Source organism: Martes martes (assembly GCF_963455335.1).
Source record: "Martes martes genome assembly, chromosome: 16".
Lineage (NCBI taxonomy): Eukaryota > Metazoa > Chordata > Mammalia > Carnivora > Mustelidae > Martes > Martes martes.
Genome location: NC_137904.1, coordinates 9973546 through 9995500, shown reverse-complemented (window position 1 = coordinate 9995500; position 21955 = coordinate 9973546). Strand labels below are relative to the sequence as shown.

The window sequence follows — 21955 nt, the reverse complement described above, 5'->3', positions numbered from 1 at the left end:
TTGGTGGTGGTGGCGGCCTTTAAAATTCAAAAGAGAAGCTCAAATCTGCCTTGGGCATAGAGCCCCAACACCTGGCCACTCAGCCCCCCCCCCGTCCTCCCCAGGTGTGCTCCCCTCCATGGGCTGCACCCTGCAGCCAGACCCTGCCCCAGTCTCCATCCTCTGGTCTCAGTCTCAGCCCTCCCGGCCGGGGGATGTAAGCAGGAATGGCTCAATCAGGATATAATCGTTTTTAATTAACGTGCGGATCATTTCACAGGCTGATCTCCTTGGAGACCAGAGGGAAGACGGTCTTTTAAGATTTTCTCTTGCCTCCCCCCCCTTCCCAGTTGAAGGCCGCCCCCCCTTCACCCACCCAGCCGCAACCTTGAAAGGAGCACAAAAGCCTGCTGCCTGGATCCCTCTTGGGGCCATTAGGGGGAAAGTGTGTGCTCACACACACATAAACACGCACGTGCCCAAGCTCAGGGGCGTGCTCTCCCCCCACCGGAAATGCACAAATGGGATCAGAGGCTCACAGACATACGCACACACCCACAGACGTGGCACACGCAGGGATACACACAGATTGGCGCGCACACACACACAGACAGACATGCATGCAGGCACACGTGCCCAAACTGGAAGACATACAGGCCCCTTAAGAAATATACAGAGTCCAAGACCCACGGACAAGGGCACACGCGTGTGTGTGCGCGTGCACACGCACACACCCAGGCTGGCAGGTAGACCGACCCCCACACAAACAGGCTCAGACGCACATACACAGGCACACACGGATGTGTACGCATGTTCACTGATGCGTTACAAAGCAAAGACACACACTGCAGAAATGCCCAAATACCCCACACTCATGGGAGGGGTGCACTTAACCTCCACAGCCAACTGGTGTCCCGGCATTGGGAAACAGAAGGTCCCTGTCCTGGGATGGGAAGCACAAGCCACCATCATCTTGCCCCCTAGAAGCACCCAGGGCCCCAGCCCCCTCCCTGGGGGTGCCCTGCCACCCACCCCACAGGGAAACCCAGGAACACAAGCCTCGGAGGTCTCGCCTCCCTGCCACCCACCTGGTCTGGATCCTTCCGTTCCAGAGCCTGGCTAACTGCTGTTTCACTCAGCTCTCACAAGAGCCCACCCTGGACATCCAGCCTTTCCTGCCAGCCAGCGTGGGCTAGCCCTGACACCCGCACTGGGAGAGCTGTCCCCCAGGCTCTCCCAGCGGAGGCGGGGGGGGGGGGTGCTGCCCAGTGAGGGGTGGGGGCCAGCTCTCTCCTTTCTTGTTTTGCATTTTCTTCCCTCCTGACCTCCCCTCCCTCTCTTCTAATCCCTCCCTATCTCCTCTTCCTCCTCTCCTTCCTTCTGTTCCCCTTCCTCCCCAGGGGCCCTCCTGAGGTCAATCTAAGAGCAGAATAAGTTTAAAGATGACCCTGATCCTTCCCTGCTCCCCCACGGTGGCTATCTGGGCCAACACCTGCCCACCCCCCCAGCTCCTAAACAGATCCCAAGCTATGTCTTTGGAAAAGTAAACTGAGGCACAGGGGTAAGGGCACAACCACAGGATCCACGCTTTGGATCCTCAAATTGTCCTTCTGGAGAATGGGATGGCAAAGAGGAAGGGGGAGTTTTGAGGAGGGGCAACAGGGTGCCCACACTGGCCAACCGCAGCCTAGTAATTTCGGTGGCCCGGGAATCCGTGGACAGAGCCAGTGTGCGTGACACAGAAAGCATGTGACAGGTTTAGGAGCCTATCTGGTGCTCCAGCTAGCAATGCCAAGGGCAAGCTTGGTGCTTCTCTTCTCTTGGGGTCTCAGCCCCCTCCCCACCTGTGAAATGGCCAAGGTCAGCCTACAAGATCCCTAGGAACTCTTCCTACAAACAGAAACCACAGTGGCAAATCAGTAGCTGGTTCATGGCTGCTGCAAGGCTCAGCAGCTGCTGTGTGACCTTGGGACTCACTTCCCCTCTCTGGGCCCCGGTTTCCTCCCCTGTCAAAGAAGAGGGCTCAGACAGGTGATTCATTGCCAAGGTTCTTTTCAGTTTTGACAGAAGGTTCTAGATTGTGAGGAAGCAGAGCGAATAGTGCCCCACTTCTGGAAAAATGAGAAGCCCACTTCTTCCACTGCAGGCATGCCGGAGTCTTCAACATCGGCCACGTCATCTTGAGGAAATCAGCTCAAACATCACACGAAAAAGTGCTCTGTGCAAATACATTCGCTACCTCGTTCATCAGGAGCAGCCCGAATGTTGAACAAAAGGGGACTATTAAGTAAATGATGGCACGTCCACCCGATTGGAAAAGCCCGAAGACATGAACCGGGGTGTTTATGCTGGTTACCAAACAGGAAAAGGCTCCCGTTCGCCAACGAAGAAAGCAGGATATACATCTGAATACAGAGAATGGCCACAAAGTCTTTAAAAAACAAACCAACCGGCGGGAGTCGAAAAAGACTGTGAAGCACAACATCAAAATATTAACATTGTCACAGCCCGCTGACAGTAACCTTGTTTCTCTTTCTCTCTGTTTCAGGTTTTCTCTGAACCACATTTTAAAATGTATATGTCGGGAAGGTTTCTTTTTTTAAAACGTCTAAATGCCTCCAATTGAGAAACTTTCCCCTTTCTAGTTCATTCATTTATTCATTCATTCATCAGGGATTCATTCACTCCTGTGTTTGTCCAGCCAAAGCTGAGTGCCCGTTGTGTGCCAGGCCCCAGAGCTCTAAGATCCGCAGGGAACACTTCTCACCTGCAGGAAACAAATGCGTGTGTTGGGGGCTGGGGGAGGGGGAGACAACCCCACAAATAACTCTACACCAGGGCACTTGTCCCATAATGGGGCCCACTGAGGGAGCAGAAATCAATCCTGTCGCTTTCAGCCCTGTCTCCCCCTGGCCTCAGCCAGGTCTGCCCTCAGCTGCTGGGGTCTTACAGTCTGGCCTATGGATCAGACACTCACCCTTAACCGCCAAGCCTCCAGCTGTGGGTGGTTAAGGGTGGGGGTGGAGGTGGGGAGCCAGGCAAAGTGTAGACCACCCCCCTCCCGACCAGCCCAAGGGCGATTCCACTTCAAGTTCTCTAACCTGGCCCCTAACCCGGCTCCCTGGCTGCTGTACCCTCCCTCGGCTCTGATTTCTGCTTCCCACCAAGGTCCCTAAGAAAGGCACCACCCAGCCAGGTCCTGTCCCGCTGCCTGCGGCTGCTGAGAAGGAAAGCACAGAGTATGGAATCTGCTAGCTCCTGTCAGCCAGTGTCACGCTGTTAGCACGTCAAAGGGTCCGACAGTGTGTCCCTGCTGTGTGGGGGCTGACAGATTTCTGGGGAAGGTTAACTCTTTATATTCTTGGACCAAGCCACAGAACAGCCTGAAAACGGTCTGCCACCACCCCCCAAGGTGCCTCCCCTCTCCCCCCAGGAATTCCCTTTTTAAGTAGGGAGAAGGATTTCCTTCCCCTGCCTGGGTTGCCAGCTTGGGGGGTCCCCGGGCATGGCTCCCTACCCCGGGAAGAGAAAGAGGAGGCGCCCCCTTTAGCTCCCTCCCACGCTCGCCTGGGAATCCAATTAAGGCAGATTTCCATTGACTCTTCTCGGCCCCCACTCCTGTTCCAACTAGCCCTTCGCCCGTTCCACACTTCCTCCCCCTCGCAAAGGAGCAAAAGGATTTTAGGCGCTTAGAGTGCCGAGAAGCTTCTGACCCTGCGACCCGTACTTGGCGTTGAGCATCCCCCCCTCCCCAGGACTGCGGTCCCCAGAAAAATCTCCGGTCTAGCAGTCCCCTCCTGTGGCCCCAGTGGGAAAAGGAGAAGTTCCCACCACTCCCCTCCCCCTTTGTATCCCTCCCCCCACCCCTGAGGGAGGGGGCGAGGCGTCCGGATCTCCGGGTCACGGGAGCAGCGTCTGCTGTGGATCGCAGGAGACAAACACTCCGTCACACACACACACATCACCCTCGGGATCACCTCTGAAGCCCGCATTGTACAGGAGGGGAGGAGGCCGAGTTGCGGGGAGGAGGCTGAGGTTGGGGGGGGTCCTCCGACGTGCCTGAAGTCACCAGCCAATCAGCAAGCCCAAGAGGGGCTAGAATCCACGACCCCCGGCCGAGAACCCCACCTTGCCCCCGCCCCCTCCCCCGCACAGCGCCATCCGACGTCAACGTCTCTAACCCAAACAAGCCCCTCCCCCAAGAAGTCCTCCCTCCCTTTCCCCTGCTCTGGGTCAGCAACCCCCAGAGAGACCCAGCTACGACCCCCACCCCCGACGGCAAGGCGCGAGATTTCATTGTCAGCCCGGCCACTCCGGCGCGCGTGAGGCGGGGGTGCAGGGCAGGGGGGCCGTGTGGCAGGCTATGGCGCGGGGAGTGGGGAGGGGTCTCCAGGGGAAGTGTTTGAAGCTGCTCCTCCAGCTCTGTCCAGATCCGGAAGCTGCCGGGGGAGGGAGGAAGGCGGGGGTGGGGAGAGCGCGACCTTAAGCGCTCGCAGGCGGCGAGGAGGGGCCGCGGCGGCCGGAGGAAGCGCCCGGAGGCGTCGGGGGCGCCGAGTCCCCGGGGAGGCAGCGCTCTCGGGAAGTTTCCCACCGGCTGCCCGGAGCAGGACAGGGTGCGCAGACGGCCCTCCCCGGCCTGACCGGCTCCAGCGCGCAGATTGCGAACTTGAGCAAAACTCCTTCCGTCTCCGGCGTCCCTCACCTTCCCATCAGCGGCCACCAGCCCCGCCATCTCAGCCCCCTGTCTTCCACCAGTGCCACAGACCTCTCACCAGTGTATTGTGGAGAAAAGGGGAGGGGGAAGTCCCCAACACAACCAAACTGCGGCCACACACACACACACACACACACAAAGAAAAAAAAAAAGAAAAGAAAAGAAACAAACAAAAAAAGAAAAAAAGAAATTCCTTCTCCTGAGACCGATTCCCTCAACCGGCGTGGAAAACCCCCAAACAGGCAAATCTGCAACTCCAGCCAAGATCGCGGCGCGGCGGGAGGGGTGCTCGCGGCCGGCGGCCACTACCGCCGGCAGCCCCGGCTTTGGGGCAGGTCTGAGCGCGGCGGCGGCCTGGGGGCTCCGGGAGCCCTCGCGCCCCGGAACGGCCCCCCGAAGACACAAAGCTCTGCCGCCAACAATACCTGCGGGCTCCTCCTGGATCTCCCGGGCGCCGGCGCTGCGCGTCTAGCCGTCTCCCTTTCCCCGCGCCGTCTCTCTCCTCCTCCTCTCGCGCGCGCTCTCCCCCTCGCCTCTTCCAGAACGCGGCGGCCAGATGAGATCCTTGGGAGAAAAAAATGTGAGCGCTCGCACGATTCCTTTCTCTCCGCCCGCCGCGAGCGGCGGCACCGGGCTCGCTCCTTTCTCCCTCGCGCTCCCGCGCGCGCCGCGCCTCTCGCGCCCCGCGTTTCCTTCTCAGCAGCCCCTGCGAGCGCCCTCAGTAGCCATTATTCACGGGCCACCGGGGGACAGGAGGTAATTAGAGACCGCCCCGTGGCCGCATCCACTCGGCAAGCGCGATGCGGGCGCGGGGTGCGCGCGGGGAGGGGCGCGCGACGAGGGGGCTTGGCTGCGCGCAGCCCGCGCCCCAGACGCGGGGGAGGGGAGGAGGAGGAGGGGGCAGGGAGGGAGGAGGCGAGGGGAGGAGTGGTGAGCTCGGGTAGGGAGCTGGAGGAGGGGGCGCCGGGGAGACGCTCCCGCGGCTCTCACCGCGGGGGCTCGGGGTCACCGGCTAGGAGGCTCCGCGGCGCTTTGGGGGTGGGGGTGAGTGTCTCCGTGTGTGTGTGAATGTGTGTGTACGCGAGCGCGCGCGCGCGTGTGTGTCAGAGATAGAAGGGGAGGGAGGGAAACGCTTTAATATTTTTCCAGTGACTTACGAGCCCGTGGGTGAGCTCTTGGCGGCGCGATTAGGTCCGTGTGTGCATCGGTGTGGCTGTATATTTCTGGTCTGTCCTACGTGTGAATGTCACGGGGTTTGGGGGTCTGGCTACGAGCTTGTGAGTGTGTTGCTGGGTCTCGGAGGAACTGAGTGATGCGGTGTCTGCGTGGAGTTGTGTTTGTGTGAGATCATTTATAGAGGGTTGTGTGACTGCGTGGGTGGGACTGCGCCCAGTGGGGCTGCGTGTGTCCGAAGGGCTGTGTGTCTGTGTAAGGTTGTGTGTATAGGATTGTGTCTGCGTGGGCCTGAGTGTGTCTCAGGGGTGTTGTGTATCTGTGTGGGCTTGTTTGGAGTGGGATTGCGGTTGTTGGGGTTGTGGGTCTGCGCGTGGAGAGGGGGCAGTACGCCTGTGCAGGGCTGTGGGTCGACGAGAGGCTGTGGTGCGTGTCTGCAGGAGGTCTTGTGTGTGGCTGCGTAGGGCTGTGTTCTGCGTGCGGGTCTGAGGCCTGGCGGGTGCGGGGGGCGGGAGGGGGGCTCCGCGTGGTGTCGGGGACGGCACCGCCGCAGAAGAGCCGCTTAAGGCGCGAACAAGCTGCGCTGGGGTCGGGGCGCAGCGCGAAGAGTAGTGGCGGAGGAGGGGCGGGGACAGAAGGCGGAGACGAGGGGGCCTTCATCCCGCGCCCCCCCCTCCCCGCACCGGAGACGCAGCTTGGAGATCCTGGTACTTGCCGGCTCCGCGGTCCTAGAGGCACTGGGTTTGGGGGACCCTGCTGGGCGGGGGAGACGCCTATGGGCTGGGGGGCCACGGGATCTGAGACTCGGAGATCCGCAGAAGCCCAGAAGTGCGCGGCGAGGGCTGCCCGAAGAGGCGGGTAGCAGTCTGGAGACGGCAGAGGACTGGGCCAAGACAAAGAAGAGCGGGGCCGAGGCCTCGAGGCGGGACCGCACCTCCAGATTCCCCCCGCGGCCGAGGGGCAGCCCAGCCTGCGCGTTAAAGGCTGTCGCGCGGAGCCCCGCGGCGGTGGCGCAGCCCCCTTCGCCCCGGTCCGGGAGCAGCCACCGGGAGCAGCTCCAGAGCCCTAGGGGCACAGAATTACGCGCCCCGGGAGGGGCCGCGGTGGGTGGGGGGTGGCGGTTTCAGAGCGTAGCGGGCGGGCGCCGCGCCCCGGGGCTGTGATTGAGCGCTCGACTGGCCCGCCCCTCGCCAGGCGGCTCACCGCCCACGCAGCCATTCATTCATTCATCTCTCCGTCTCTGCATCTACCCACCCTTCTATCCATACACGTGTCCGACCTATCGTCCGTTCACCCAATTATCGCGCCAGGGATCATACAGACACGTCAGCCCTGGCTCTCTCCACTTTCTCCTGCTTGCCAGTCTTGTTTGTCTCGCTCTCCTAGGCCCCCCACCTATGTTCCCTGCTCAGGCCCCTCTCCGTTCTGCCAAGAGGGGAGGAGCACACCCACGACCTCTGTCGCACTTCGGTTTTGCTGTTCAGTGATTGCCCGACTTCCTCTATTAAACCCCCACCCTGCCGCTACCAACTCTCCATACATCCTACACTCCACTCCCGCAGCAATTATGAGCCAACTGGGTGTGGGGAGCCTTCCCCCTGTCTTGCTGGGCCCTCCCTGGTGCATGGTGGCTCCTTAGAGAGGGCTGTGGCAGGCAACACATCTCTAGCCACTGCTTGAGCGCTTCCCCCGGCCCAGCCTCCTCCAGGCTGGGGTGAGGGAAGTAGGGAATGGAGTAGAAGGGGTTTCATGGATTGCTGTGCCTCAAGGTCTTTGGCTAAGGGCTTGAATAGTCACTCCTGAACTTACCACGTGTGCAGAGTCAAATGGGAAACTAAAAACACAGATTCCTAGGCTCTGGCCCAGATCTAACCAACCCGAGTGCCCAGAGCCTTTGCACATGCCGCTCCCTCTGCCTAGGAATCAACAGCTTACAGCCAGGCTTGGCAATCACTGGCCTGGAGCATCTTACAGCCTACACAGACTCCTGAGTGCGGCTGCCCAGGGGCTTGCGGCAGGCCTCTCTCCCAGAAATGGGCCCTCATGTGCCCTCTGGGCCGACCTGGTAAGGAATCAGCAGAAACAAGCCAACTGTGGGCACCCGCTCCCAGCCAGCAAGCCCTAGGCAGCCCAGTTCCTCTGTAGGCTCCAGTCTTCCCCTCTCTGGAGTGCAGGCTACTTGGTCCTGTCTTCAATTATCTGGCCTGGGAACCAGGGTCACGCAGTCCTGAGACTGAGGAGAGGCCCACGGTGTGTGCATCATTAGACAACAAAGCCCAAATCCCTGCTGGGGACCACCAATCCAGTCACAGACTGGCCTGCAACCCCTATCATGGTGACCCTCAGCCTAAAACTGTCCCTGTCACATCCTGATTCAGCCACCTTGTCCACACAGATGGCCACAAGGTCCAGATTGGCAGGTAGGGGTGTGAAGATGGTGGCCTGGGGACAGGCTCCCTTCCCCTCCCTGGTTTCAGAGTGATGAGAAGTGTCTGATGAGAGCCCATCCAATCAGGCCCCCCGCCACCTCTCTGACCTCATGCCCATCCCTCTTACTCACCACTCTATCTTCTAGATGTTCTTTGAGTTCACCAGACACAGGGCCTTTGCACTTGCTTGACCCTCTGCCTGGAATGCTCATCCCCACCTTCTGATGTACCATATAACGTATTTATTTAGGTACCTTGTGGTTATTTTTGTCTGTGTGCTCACTGGCACTCCTTCCCATACCTGGAACGGTGCCTGACACACATTTAGTAAGTGTTTGTTGAGTGAATAAATGAGTACATGAATGAATGAATGAGGCTGACCCAGCCCAGGGCTTTCTCTTCTTTGAACCAACGGCCCCTCTGGAGAAGAATGGGGAAGGGGCTGGAGAACATCAGGGCAAGGGCAAGGTCATGTGACTGCCACATCACTCAGGGAACACACTTCGCAGACTCTGGATTCTGAGCACACATCCTAAGGGTCTGGAGGAATGACATGGTAGTGGGATGGCTTGTCCCAGAGGAGAGCCGAGCCCTTCATCTGTTCCAGGGGCCTCTCGGTCATTCTGGGGGCCGTGCGGCAGGGAGGTCTAGATTCACGTCTACCGAAGGCCGATGGAAACCCCTTCCACAAGTGTTATCAGAGGGTCGTCAAGATAGCCCCCCAAAAGGGGATCTGCTCATGTCCGAAAGGAGAACCCCAGGCTGTAGGGCCATCAGAGGACTCCGTGAGAGCACACAGGCAGACATTCTGATCCCCACCTATGTTTCTAGAGAAATCTCGCTCATCTCGGCCTGGCACAGAGCAGGGGCTCGATACACATTTAGCAAATGAGTGAATAAAGAAGACACAGTTATCAAGATTGAAATTTAGGTCTACATGGCCCCAGAGCCCTTGCTTGTTCCATCAGACCCTACTGGCAGGATTCCATGGGACTGTGGTGCTAGTACCCAGCACACAGCAGGTGCCCCATAAATGCTGAGGGCATGACTGGCAGGGGAGGCTGCCTGCCCGGCAGGCTCCCTGGTCCAGGCAGGGGTTTGATTCCACATGTGTCCTGCCCCAGGCTCTGAGGAGAGAAAGGATCCCCCATGCCTGGCTGGTGGGAGAGTTTTATGAGCTGGGGTGGGAGTGCTCACAGGTCTCGAAGGGCCAGATGCCTCCTGGTGAGGGGTGGCTGTGTTCAGGAGAGCCTGTCCTGGACAGGTCACCCTTTTGTTGGCCTAGAACCATCTGAATAGCTACTTTCCTGCAAAGTGTGTGTCCAAATACCATTCCAGGTCAAATAATAAACAGGGGCCCGGGGAGTCAGCAGGGCAGTGGGGGTCAATAGAGCTGCCAGATGTCAGGCTGACAGGCCACCAGGAACAGGGGGTAGCCGGGGGCCACCCAGGTGGGCACAAGAGACAGAGAGGAGGGGTCTGGACTCCGCCGACCAGGCCAGGCAGGTGCCACTTAAGACAAAGAAGTCGCGTTCAAGGTTAGCAGCTTCGAGAGGCCCTGGGTCAGAGGTGCGCCAGGCAGGTTTCAACATCTCCTTTACACATATTTACAGAGCAGTCAGCCAGCAATTTCAAATCTCCATCTTTCCCTCACATCCGTCATGCCTCCCCCCCCATTTCAGACTGGGTCACTGAGTCCAAACAATGCACTTGCCCAAGGTCACAGAGTTTGGGTACAGCAGACATACCCGTGCATTTGTCGGGCGGATGTTCACTGAGCATCTACTATGTCTGAGGCCCTGTTGCATGTGTTGAGGATTCAGAGCAAGGAACAGGACGAAGCTTCTGTTCTTTGTGGTCATGAGTCAGACAAGAAACAGAATGAATGGGTAAATTACATAGTATGTTACATTTAGGCACAAAAATAAATAAAGCCAGGGAAGGGGACAGGGAGCATCTGGGAAAGGGCTGTGTTTTCACATTGGGTGGTCAGGGAACTTGCACTTGGAAACATCTGAGAATGGACTTGAGAGACTAAGGTGGTAGGGCACATAGCTATGGGGGGAGGGGTGTGCAGGCAGAGGGGACAACAAGGGCAAAGGTCCTGAGGCAGAAGCAAGGTGAGAGTTTTCATGGAACAGCAGAGGCTGGTGTGGCTGGAGCTGAGTGAGCAGTGGGGCAAGTGGGAAGAGATGGGGACAGACAGGTGACAAGAGCCACAGGACCTCAAACACTTTAGTAAGAGCTTTGGCTTTTATCCGGGGTTGAGTTGTCTCTGCAGGGTTCTGAGCAGGAGAGGGACAGAGGGACACAATCTCCCCCAGCTGGTGTGAAGAGAGCAGACATGGGGCCCGGGTGGGAGCAGGGAGGCCGGTGAGTCGGCCCCTGCGCCGGTCCAGGTGGAGGAGGACAGGGCCTGGCCAGGGTGGGGGTCATGGAGAGCTGGGAAGACAGGTTCGTGAACTTCACGCCGATGTGCTAGTTCAGACAACGGCTGAAGAGGCCCCATTCTTATCGATGGAGTGGGAAAGTGGCTACCTTTTCTCCCTTATGTCTCTGTTGTTCCCCAGATCGACGGACTGAATCCACTCTGCAGATCACTGCTCTGGGGTGCCTTTCTGGGGCACCCGCCAAGTGCCAGCCATTGTTGGGGGCACAGGGGAGAGCCATGAGCAAAACAGACAGCCCCCCAGCCCCGCGCTTGTGAGCTGGCGTGGTCACTGAGCCATTCTAGTACTGTGACTTTCTGTCCCCACCCCCCCCCCCGCCCCGGCAAAACCCTCCACTGCCTAGCACGACCTAAGAGCTGGGCCACCATGTGAGACTAAGAGCAAAACACTTGAGAAAATGTTTTTCTTTGTAAGCAAAGAATTTGATGTTTCAGCTGGGGGTGGGGGGATCAGTATTCTACATAACCAAGTTCCCTTAAACTTGCGGAACATTTTCAAACACGCGGTGTATCCCCCCCCCTCCCCTGCAGAGCCCAGGGAAAGCAGTGGAGGTCAGAGGAAGATCTAGGGTCTCCCCCATTTAGGTTCTGGCCAGAGCCAGGGCAGGAGAAAAGTCTGGGGGCTAGGGGTGCGCACTTCACTTCACGACCTGACCTGCCTCGGGCTGGCCCTGCCCGCCCTACAGGGGCTGCCCATCAGGGTCTGCAGAGACCAAACCAGTTCTGCCTTTGATCTGCACGACCTTTGATCTCTGCTGTCTGGGGCTTTCTCTGCCATCTGTCTGTCCATCCATGCTTCTTTACTAGGCTGTGGGAGGCCACCACCCGATGAGGTCATACAGCTTCAGACTCAGACCGAGGCAGACCCACCCGCCATGGGATCCCCTTCACTGGGTGTGGGCTTCAGAGGAGAAACGTCGTCGTCGGGGGTGGGGGGGTGGGGGGGCGGTATCCTCTCACCCTATAGCCCCCTCGGCCTCAGATTCCTGGGCAGTCCAGGCAGGCGCAGCCCCAGCCTGACCCCCACGGGCATCCCCTCCCTTGCTCAGCATCTGAGTGCTTGTGACCCTGAGCTTGGAGGAGGCAAGGCCCTAGGGTGGCGGTGGCAGCTGAAGGCAGGGCTGGGGGTGGGGAGTACGTGGGAAAAAGAGGAAAGACACACAGCTGGAAAGACAGAGGAAGGACAGAGAGAAGGAAGATGGACAGAGGCTGAGGAGTAGGAGATAAGTGGAGGCTACTAGAGCGAATGCAGGGGAGAGGGAAGGAGGGATGCCGGAGCAACAGGGATGAGGGACGGGGAGGGCACCAGAGAGACCCAGGGAGAGGGGAAGGAGCACACGAACCGGCTAGCAGAATCTCCCTGGCCTGGGGAGGCCTGCCCCTGCTCTGTGCTCTCCTCTTCAGTCCTGGGTGCAGAGGACACTCCTTGGTGTCCGGCTATGACTAATGGCACCAACTCCCCGCACATGCGGCCTGGATGGGATCCTGTCGCAGTCATGGGAGCAGCCCACGGCAGCCACGGGAGCCTTCTGGCCTCTGAGCCCACCTCTCCAGTAGCTGCAGCCCAGGGCTCAAACCCGTCTTCCCGGCCAGGGGCTGGGCATCCTGTCTGGTCCTCTGCGTCAATGCAGATGGCCCCGCCTGAGCCCAACCACTGTCTGACCCTTCACCCCAGTCACGATGTGTGCCCCCTGCCCCGACCCCAGCCCTAGACTGACCCCCCACACTGCCAGGAATGGACTTCTGACGCTAGCCGCAGTCCCTAGCCACAGACCGACATCTGGGCCTTGCTAGAGACTGACCTGTGACCCCAGCCCCAGCCCCAGCCTGAACCTGATGCTGGCAGAGGCAATCTGCCATGTTGGACACATTCCACCAGGCCACTGGGGACTGTGTGGGAAGGAAAGAAGTGTCCCCGAGGTAAGGAGGGCTGTCAACCCCGGACACGGGGCATGCCGAGGCTTCAGGGTCAAGCAGTGACCAAGGAGGGCCCATGGCCCCTGACACTTTCCCCAAGCAGAGCTGACTGGCACCGAGCTGGAGGCCTGCCTGGGTGGGAGTGAGCCGGCCAGACACATGGACATACTCAGAGCCTGACGGACCTACACCCACAGTCAGGCCCACTCGCCCAGCCCCGAGACCCTCGCACACAAAAACGTACGTGCAAAGACACACAGATGCAAACCACAGACACACAACCAGACACGCTCGTGCACAAACACACACCGGCCCCACCCCTGCCCCTTCTCACTGGGCCACACAGCTCCTCTTGGCCAGGGGTGCTCAGGGACTCCCCAGAGGCCCAAGAATGGGAATGACAACAGCTCCCTCGGCTTCCTCTCCCTCCCAGGATGTGGATCTGACCCTGAGCCCCAGTGGCTTCCCCTGCCTGCCTCAAAGAGAACTCGGCGAGAGGGCAAGGATGACCCCTGCTCCCAAACTCAGGGCGGTCGCCATTTTTGACAGAGAGGGCCCCCACATCACACAGCAGACGGGGAGCAGGGCCGTCAGGACACGCATAAACACATAGGCTCCCCAAGGTGGAAATATGCAGGCACACACATCCATGTGTACGCACACTCACAAAACCAGAGACATATGTGTACCTGTATGCTGGCAAGGAAGGGGAGACAGGGACACACACTAATGTGCCCACGTTAAGGACACACAGGGCCTCCTCACACATAGTCACGCCTGCATGTACACCTGGGGGTGGCCACCTGCCTCCAGACTCCTTTGTTCCCTGACCCCAGAGCCCGTGGCCGGGGGTGGGGGGGCTCGAACATTCCTCAGTTGACCCTTCCAACCCCTTCCCAGCTCAACTCAGGGCTCTGTGGGCCTCCGCCCTCCCTCTACCCGGCAGCCCTGGGGATGCTGCCCCCAGGCCTTCTCTTGGCCTCCAGTTCCCGACCCCAGCCACGTGAGGACCCCGGCTGTCCTCCTGACCTCGTCCCCATCTGATGGCTGCGGCTCCCGCCCGGACCGGCGCTGGCTACCACATGCCCTTTGTCTCTGGCACAGGGAGGCCAACTCCCTCCCTGCTAAGGGACAACCCGGTCCTGTCACCTCGGCCTGTCAGCCGCAGAATGAGACGGGAGACCCAGGCCCAGCTTAGCCTCTCCCAGGGACAGTGAGTCCCCAGGAACGTTCTCATGGAAAGCCCTTTTCAGGGGTTGCTGCCTCAATCCGCAGAGATCACCTCTGGAAGCAGAGAGAAGAAACTGCTGATCAAGAAGGAGAGGAGGGGTGGGAGGGATGCTAATTGTGCTGTGTGAATTTTTTACCACATGAGTGTATGAGGAGGAGGAGGGGAGCTGGGGAGACGAAGGAGGGGAGGGAGGAGGAGGGGGTTATTGTTCTTATGCTTTCCCTCCCGGTTTGGCTTCATCCCCACATTCCCAGTGGAACGCAGGTGACTGTGCCATGGGGCACAGGGTTGGCGTGCAGAGGCTGCTCACTCTGCCAGGCACCCCCATGGAATCCGCCCAGAAATCCTCTGAGGGAGGTGTCTTTAGCCCATTTTGGAGATGTGGAAACAGCCTCAGAGCATAGGTCTGAGTGACTAGCATAGCATAAGGTCTGAGTGACTTCGGGGGGAGCCCGACCCACTCACTCCTCGTCTCGGGAGCTGCTCTTATTCACCTGTTAGACCCCAGGGCCCAGCTTGGAGCAGTCTAGCCTAGGCACAAGTGTGGATGAAGGGCGTCCAACCCCTGGCTTCAGAAGCTCACCTGGGCTCTGACTTCTAGGAGAGTTAGCGGGCGATGAAGTCACAGAAACCAGAAAAGGCGCTGCCTCTGCCCTCCCCCAGGGCAAGCCCGGCTCTGCCACATCTTGGCTGTGTGTCTCTGGGCGGCTCTGCACCCTCTCTGGGCGGAGAGGTGATGCTTTTGCTCCTGCTTCCCTCACGGGGAGGTGGGAGGGGGCAATATGGGCTGGAAAGCAGCCTTCTAAGCTGTGATCTTTCTCCCTAAATTCGGCACAAAGTTCACGGTCTGAGACCAGGAGACTCCTCCCAAGCCCAGCCCCCAAGACGAGGGAGCTACAAGGGGCCTTCACTCAACCGACTGACAGGGCCAAGAGCCAAGTCCAACCCACCACTAACAGGATGTCCTTCCAGCCCTGTTTCCATACCTTTCTGTGGTGGAGAGGATCGTGGTCGACTTTCTTAGACAACCCACATCACTCCCAAAACGTGTGAGGAGAGATTTGCACCCAACCGCTCTGCCCTGTTTCTGAGCCATTGTCACCTTGAAAATGGGAGGCTGGCAAGGCCTGGGTTGTGTTGAGGACTAAAGGAAATTTGTATATGAAAGTCACTGCGGGGCTTTGCCTCATCATGCACCTTGACAAATGCTGGTTCCACTGTTATTATTCCCTCCTGGTCTATGGAGAGATGTGAGTTTTCTTTCCATCGCTGGGATAAGGACCAGGTTTCAATTTCGTGGTGATGGTCGGAACTATTCATTCAGAAAGCCTGCTTGCTTGTGCTGCCTGGGGCCAAGGCCCGCCCATGCTCTGTCCCCAGTACTGAATGGCCACTGACTTGTGCTCTAGGCTACTCATGCCCAGATCCCTTTACAGCCTCCCAGCAGCCAAGGGAGGGGCCCGGGAGCCCGGTGCTGCAGACCCAGAAACTGGGGCTCAGAGAGGGAGCTTAGGAGGAGTAGAAGCAACAGGAAGACAGATTTCACCTCCATATAAGGAAGAGCTTGCTAACGGGCAGAGCTGCCCAGAAATGGAAGGAGTGAGCTGCCTTGGGAGGTGGTGAGCGGCCTGTGGCTGAAGGCGTGCAAGCAGAGAAAGGGGGTCTCTGGGTGGAGAGGGCACGCAGGCGGCTCAGACACAAAGACAGGGGAGGACCACGGGGATCTCTGGTCCTGTGACTCGACCAAGGCCATGTGAGCAGGAATGGAATTCCAGAAGGTCGGAGCTGGGGGCCAGAGCAAAGGCTCTCCAGCTCCAAACCTGCCACGTAAACGGCCAGCAGACACAGCTCAGTGTGGTGGGACGAGAGGCCCAGGCCTCTGAACCAGTCCCCTGTCCGCCCCCCAGATCACACAGCATTGATGTCTCAGAAAGAAATACCTACTTTTAATTTTAGAACTTGGAAAGTATACAAAAGTAGAAAGGAAAAACACCCCTGAGTCCCCCTGACCCAGTGATAATTACTGTTACTGTCTCCTTCCAGTCTTTTCCCCGGGCATCCATTTTGGTGAGAAGTCCTGGTAGGCTCTGAGCAAAACGTTTTCTCATTGAGATACAATCCTCATACTGTACAATTCACCCTAGGAAAGTGGTTTTTGGTGCATTCAGAGAGTTGACCACTGTCCCCACTATTTAATTTCAGAACATTTTCTTGCCTCTCCCCACCGAAGGAAACCCATGCCGGTGAGCAGTCACTCCCCATCCCTCCACCACACCACAGCCCCTGTCAACCGCTATCTGCCCTCTGTCTTTATGGACAAGTCTAGTGGCCTCTTCTCAGCCTCCCTGTGCCCACCCTCACCCCCTTTCAGCCCTTTTGGCGGCCAGAGGGAGCCTGCGGAAACTTAAGTCAGATCTATTCCCTGCTCACCTGGAAACCTCCAGGCCTCCCACCTCACACAAGTTAAAACCAAACTTGTACCACAGCCTACAATCAATGACACAATCAGACCATTACCACCTTGACCTCATCCCCTCCCATTCTCCCCCCACCCTTGTGCTCCTGCCACAGGTTGGGGGGGTCCTCCTCCCCAGCTCCTCAAATACCTCAAGCACGGGCCGGCCTCAGGGCCTTTGCACAGGCTATTCTTTCTACGTAGAACCTGCTTCTCCTAGACGTCTGCTCAGCTCTTCTCACCACTAGCCCTACAGCCCTGCTTTTTCTTCGTAACACTTATCATCTGACATGTCTGTCTTTCTGTCCGCTCTCTTCTCCTCCACTAACATGGCAGCACCGCTGCCTGGTGTCCTGTTTGTGCCTAGCTTGGAGTCGTGGTTCAGTGACTATTTGGGCTGGCTCCAGTAAAGCAAGCAACGTAAGAGGAACAAATGCAAAAGCCAAGCGCCCCACAGAGCAGACGTTATGAACGAGGCCCTCTGCCTGTGGACATGTGCGGTTTCAACCATACTGTGCCTTTTGTTAATTGAGCCAGGCGAGTTCACATAAAAATCCAAATTCCGGTTTCTCTTGAAAACACAGATCTGGTCTTCTAGGGCCGCACGCCCGGGTGACAACTGTCAGCAGGCACTGAGAGGCGTGGCCCCGCAGTGTTGGGGTCCTGGCTCTGGGGCTGCCTCTGCCAGGGCGGGGGGGCCCTCCCCAGGTCAGAGACTGTGAGGTCCTGAGGGGTGAATGCCTTGTGGTGCCTTGGAGCTGTCCAGATGTGCTGTCTAGAAGCTGGCCTCTGTCCGCGAGAGGCACCAGTCCTCCCCCGTAGCTGCTCCTGGCATCTGGGGCCCTGAGTGACCCCAGCCTCATTTCCCACCCACCTTTAACATCCCAGCCATGTCAACTAGCAGCACGAGCCCAGGCTCCCCAAGGCCTGTCACCCTTAGCAGCCACTGTGCCCTGTGCCCGCTCTCAGCTTCATCCTTCGGTCTGTCTTGGGGCCTCACCTGCCCCCAAAGACCCCTGAGCCCCCCCCAACCCCGTGCACCTCCCTCTTGGGACTCTGAGATGGAGCAGCAGAGTGCAGCAGTCGCTCCTCCTGGCCTCCCCAGCCCTGGCAGTGCCCAGCGCACAGTAGGCCCTAAGGAAGCTCGGCCAAAGGACTAGATGACTGGCGCCCACCCTTCTGGGCTGGAGGAATTAAGGGATACCACCCAGAGAGGGTCCAGCTTGGGTCACACTCCGGACTTTGCCAGCGGGCAAAGACAGAAAACCTGGGGAGGGCCTGCAGTGGGGAGGCTGGTCTGGGGAGAGGGCAGCATGACTGGAGCCTGGGTGTGTTGCTGCAACTCTGCGTGTGTGCGTGCGTGCGTACACGTGCCCGTTCATGCTGATGAGGGAGGGCTCCGCAGCAGGCAGGCAGGGTCTGGTGTTTTCCTAGGGCCTCAGTCTCCCCACCTGCATGCGGGGCTCCCGCGATCACCAGCCCCTCTGGCCCCATGCTTCAGGCCTGTCTCCCCACCCTGGGGAGGTTTCAGGGTACTGCAGCCCTGCCTTCCCATCCATCAGGATTTTGCTGCATTCCTGTGAGTCATTCTCCAAACAAACCCCTGCGTGCAAAGGAAAGGAGGGAGCAGAGGAGGGGGAGAGGAGAGGCTGGATGCAAACCCAGCCCCGCCTCCTCGCTCCTGCCTGCTCCCCCTCCATGGCCCTCCCAGGCAGGCTTGTGTCCCAGGCCCTGGTCCCAAGAGAGCTCTGGGATAAGAGTCTGGTCAGCTTGTACCACGGACTTGCTGTGTGACCTTGGGGAAGACCCTGCCCTCTCTGGGCCTCGGGAGATGATGACCCTGGAGGTCTCCACCTACAGGGTGCATAGGCTTCCAAGGCAGACGGTCTCAAGGTATGGGGGGACGGTATGCCACGGATGTCCTCAAAGCAGCCTGTGCCCACTGCCTTGTCTCAGTTTCCCCACTTCTGAAGTGAGGAGAGGGCAAGTCCCCGGTAGGCCCAGGGACTAGGGGACCCACCTGACAGGTGCAGCTGGTCCAGGGGCCTCAGCATAGATCCAGCAGCCTGTGCCAACCAATCATGGGGCCCAGGCCAGCCTCCAGCCCCAAAGCTAGGGAGTGGGGGGAGTGCTCCTACCGGAAGTCCCAATCTCCTGCACTGAGGCCTCATTGTGAAGGCATTTCCCTGGGGGGTAGGGGAGGGGGGCACTGGGTGTCTCTGAGTCACAGAGCCAGGGGCCAGGCCTGCAGGAATGTCTCTAGGGGCGGACCCCAGCTCTGGGAATGGGAGATGAGACACTGCTGAAAAAAAGGAGGAAAAATCCCCACACCAGCCGTGAAATGGCTGTGGCTGTAGGCCCGTGTGTGTGTGCGCGCACGCGTGGGCGTGCGTGTGTGTACACAGGGAGGGGGCAGGTCCGACAGGCATCTGTGGCTACAAGGCTCAGGTGCTGGAACCCGCGGGTCCAAATCAGCAAGGACTGTGGGCAAACATCCGTGTGCCAGGACGTGTCTGCACGCATGGCACGTGAGGGAAGGATGGGGGGGGGGTGCAGTGGGTTTCCCCGGAAAGCTCTGTCTTGGGGCTAAAGCGTCCTCTGGGCTCGGCTTGTTGGTGAAAATCTGGATTCTCAGTCACTCTCCCGGCAGCCATCATCTCTGCCAGGGGGCTGTGTGCACTAGTCCGTGTGCCCCACATACGTGTGTCTGCGTGTGCTGGTGTGCCCTCAGATTCCCCAAGTGAGCGCTGGGAGTGGTCATGGCTGAGGGCCGGCTGGCGGTGGAAAACATGTCTGTGCATGTGTGACAGGTTTTGGAGGGTGTGAGCGTCCACGGATGCGACCCCAAGTGACGGGGCTGCGTGGGTGTGTATCAGCAGTGCCCCAGCGGGCTGGCGTCGAGGGATGAGCGTGCGTGCGTGCGAGAGGATTTCTGCCTGAAATACCAGCTTGGAACTGCCCCAGCCAGTCCCCAGCTCTGCCTCTCCCCAGGCGGAGCTGCCCCCTTAGTGTGCTCCCCCCCTCTGGCTCCATGAGAAAAAGCAGGTTTCCAGAGCCCCAGGAGCTTTGCGCACACCTCCGCCCCGCCCCAGCACAGGGCTCTTATCTGGGGGCCCCCAAGGGTTCCAAGCAAAGCTCCAGGCCAGTGCCCAGACCAGTGCCCCAACACACCTCACTTGGGACCTGATATTGAGGTTCAGAGAGCCTGGGGAAGGGGTTTCACCTTGACCGAGGCCCAGCAGGCCTGGAGGCCACCTGGGAGGGAGATGGGGGCCAGAGTGAGGCCAGGGGCCTGGAAGGGCCTGCTGTGATGAGAGGGGAGGTGGGGGATGTGGGTGCTGGGGGCAGGAGAGGGGGTGTGTGGGAGACGGCCCGGGATGGTCACACAGGACCCACGGGACATGGCAGACCTTGCTGCTGGGAGCTCAGAGAGCCCCTGCTGGCTCCCAGCTCCGCCTCTCAGCAGCCTGAGCTGCGGACTCAGCCTCAGCTGCCCCTCCACGGAACACGGACCCCATCTTCCTGACAGGGCGCAGCAAGGGGCTGACACACTTCAGACTCTCCTAAAGTGGTCACTCTTATTAGGGCAATGGTCCCCGGGGTGCTGCGACAGCACGTGGGAAGAGCCCCAGGCTGTGGGCTCCTCTCATGCACTGAGTGGACTTGCCCTAAGTCCCTTCTGCTCGCGGGAACTCGGTCTTCCCACCTGCAGAGTGGGGGTGACGCAGCCCAGTGCACCCAAGGGTAGGAAAGGTCCTCGGAGGAGGACAAAGCACTTCCTTTGTGCCTGGAGTGAGGGCAGCGGGGGGGCCCCCAGCGCAGGGCTCCACCTGGCAGTTGTAAAGCTGGACAGCTCTGGGTGTGTCCCCTGGGGGAAGAATTTGCACCCTGAACGAGAGAGGGTGGGCTCTGGTTCACTGGCGCCTGGCCCGGGACAGCGACCTGGTCTTTAGGTTTGGGGCCCCTGCTCTGTGCCCTGGCCATGTACGGAATCCCTCAGTTGTCAGAAGGGGAGTACGGGTAAGGGATGGCCACCGCTGAGGGATGGGCCCATGGGGACATGGAGTGTCCCAGTCCCAAACGACAAGTGATGAGCTGCCCGGGGGCAGCACAGGAGGCATGCAAGGGGGTGTGGGAGACAGTGACCCACCCAGCCACCGAGTCCAGATCCCACCGGGGGGACGCGGGGATTTCACGATTTCATGGGGGAGCCTTTCCACGCGGTCCCCTGGCCTCACCCACAAGAACAGCCCAGAGGGGAGGTCACCAGAGACAGTTCTTCGCTAGTTTAGTCTGGGCTGATGATCCCTGTGTCCTGGAGAAAAAAGCTAAGCAACCAGCTTCTTGGAGTTCGTGAAGGGGTCTCCTCCTGGGGGGGGGCAGCCCTCCCCCCCGCCCCCCGCTGCCACCTCCAGGTCAATTTACGCCTGGAGAGGACCCAGAGAGACCCAGGGCCTGAGGAGTCATTACAGGGAAGCAGGTGGGGGGCAGAGGGAGCCGAGCAGGGTGTGAGGCCAGGGACAAGGATGGCAGGGGTGACACCTGAGAGGCTGGGAGGGAGTAGGGGGGCAGGGGAGCCCACAAGCTTGTGGCCTCTGAGGCCTGTGCCAGACTTTGGGGCCTGACGGATCCAGGTACCTCCTTCTGCTCTCCATACTCTCCGTCTGAGCCCCTCGAGGGCCCAGGGAGCCTGGGAGCTCCTGAATCCGCTCAGGACTCTGCTGGCACCTCTATTGGCCCCCACGTCGCTCAGAATGAAAGCTGACGTCCCGTCCCCGGCCTGCAGCTCACTCCCGGGTCCCCTCCTCTCCCACCACCGTAGTCACACGGGGCCCTGAGCCGTTTGTGCAACACGTGAAGCACGTTCCTGCCTCAGGCCTTTGCACAGCCGTTCGTTCCCTCTGCCCGCAGTGCCCTTCCCCCAGACATCCACCAGGCTCACTTGCCTCCCTCACACAGTGCCTGGTTGCGAGGCCTTTCCCGATTCCCGATTTTAAAACTGCAAACATCTCCCACTTCCCAAACCTCTTCTCGGCTCTGTATTTTCCTCCTTGCAGGTATCGCCTTCTAGCACACTCCATGGTACTGACCCCCAACAGGAAAGAAGTTCGCCACAACAGGGGTTTCTGCTTTGTTCACTGATGTGCACTTAGAACAGTCCCAGACACATAGTAGGGGATCAGTAACTGTGTGGAAGGGGCAGCACACCGTGTTATTCGAGAGAGAAAAGCCTCCATTTGAGGGCTGAAATCTTTATAAACCTTCCCCCTGTGGGAGTTTCAATTCTTTTTTTCTCCAGAGAGCACAGAGAGGAAACTTGCACCATCCGCCTGCAGCTTAGGCCCCGCCCCCAAATCAATGGTTCACTCTTGACAAGAGGGTGGCTCTCATTTTCCTCCAGTGTTCGGTCCACTAACCAACCCATTTCCTGGGCAAGCTCCTCTGGAAGTCATTCGGACACTGGCTCCTCGGTGACCTTCCCAAACCTGCTGTGTCGCTGTGCAGAGTGCCCCAGCCAGACCCCCCGCGGCTCCCCCCGGGCTGCAGGGGCTTGCCCACAACTGCTGGCCACCAGCCCTGGGCTTCCTTTTCAGATCCCTGGTCTTCA

General features: G+C 59.4%; 1 protein-coding gene across 1 annotated transcript in view; it reads right to left on the bottom strand.

The window, feature by feature from the left end:
- The window catches only part of RAI1 (retinoic acid induced 1), a 116083-nt gene that overhangs the window by 72637 nt on the left and 21491 nt on the right, over window positions 1-21955 (bottom strand). The window contains exon 2 of the mRNA XM_080825418.1: window positions 5119-5257. The gene's annotated coding sequence lies outside the window, so the exon portion shown is untranslated. The remainder of the gene's footprint in view (window positions 1-5118; window positions 5258-21955) is intronic.